Source organism: Propithecus coquereli, unplaced genomic scaffold, assembly GCF_000956105.1.
Source record: "Propithecus coquereli isolate 6110/MARCELLA unplaced genomic scaffold, Pcoq_1.0 Scaffold756, whole genome shotgun sequence".
Classification (NCBI taxonomy): Eukaryota; Metazoa; Chordata; class Mammalia; order Primates; family Indriidae; genus Propithecus; species Propithecus coquereli.
The window spans coordinates 864,310-865,867 of NW_012153685.1; positions in this window are offsets into that span (position 1 = coordinate 864,310).

The window sequence follows — 1,558 nt, forward strand, 5'->3', positions numbered from 1 at the left end:
CCCAACATCCAATAGATGTTATTCTTATATGTGCATTTATGTGTTGATCAGTTAATACCAGTTTGATGGTGAGTACATGTGGTGCTTGTCTTTCCTGCTAAGAAGCACAATTCTTCAGATACAACTATTCGTTAGTAGAAGATGGGGCTCAAATGTGAGCAGGAGTTTGAGAGAGGGAATAGGAAGGTTTCATGTAGATGAGGTCAGTGAAGAATAATGCCCTGTGTTCTTGAGCCCTCGTTAAATAAACCCACAGCTTCCAGACATAGAATTTTATACTCTAATTAAGAAAGACCAAGTGATTTTTTTCCCCACTGCAAATTAACCACTATTTACAGATTATAGTCTTAAAGATGATAATGTGTTAATCGAAAAGCATGTGTAGTGTCTATGCAGGGTCTTTCAATCTCATGAAATCTGGGGTTTTGGTTTGGGTTTTTGCAGGGTTTTTTGATATTTTTTCTTTGATAATTTACTCCCTTTGCCTTCTGTGTTCTCTTTATCTATATAACTCCTATGAGTTACGTTTTCTACTTTTTCTCTCCTGTTTTTCTTCCTTTTCCAATTTCTGGTATGTTCTTACTGGTATAATCTTTCAAATGCTCTATTGAATATACAGAGCAGAGTTTTTCATGTTCTTACCTTCTCTCTGTAATACTCTGTTTATTCTTTTTTTTCAATAGCATCTTTTTTTTTTTCATGAATACACTATCAGTGGTCCCCAACCTTTTTGGCACCAGGGACCAGAATCATGGAGACAATTTTTCCACGGATTGTGGGGGTGGATGGTGGAGGCGGAGCGCAGGCGATGAGGCCAGTGATGGGGAGGGGCTGTAAATACGGATGAAGCGTCCCTCCCTTGCCCGTCCCAAGTTTTGTGAAGCCAAGTTTTCCGCAGACGGGGGTGGGGTGGAGGAAGCGGAGCTCTGCCGACCGGTCCCTAACAGGCCACCGACTGGAACCGGTCTGTGGCCCGGGGGCTGGGGACCGCAGCACTATCTTATCTCTCTGAAACTCATAATTTCTTCACAATTTCTTGAGATTTTATTCCTTTCTCTCTTGTTTTAGTTTTTCCTGTCTTAGCTCAGGCTGCCATAGCAAAGTACTGTCAACTGGGTGGCTTATAAACAACAGAAACGTATTTCTCACAGTTGTGGAGGCTAAAAGTCCTGGGTCAGGCTGCCAGCACCGCCAGGATCTGGTGAGGACCCTCTTCTGGTTGCAGACTGCCATCTTGCCGGAACCTCAGCCAGCAGGAGGAGGGCAAGAGAGCTCCCTGGAGTTTCTTTTATAAGGTCACTAATCCCATTTATGAAGGCTCTACCCTTATGACCTACTCGCCTCACAAAGGCCTCATCTCCTAATTCCATCACAGTGGGGGTTAGGATTTCAACATACCAATGGAGGGGTATAAATATTGAGTCCATTGTACTTCCCAACTTCTTTCTTTCTTCCTTTATTCTATTTCTTTGTTTTGATTTATCTTTTAATTTTGTACCATTTCTCAACATGTTTTTTTTTTCTTTTTCTTTTATTTCAGCATATTATGGGGGTACAG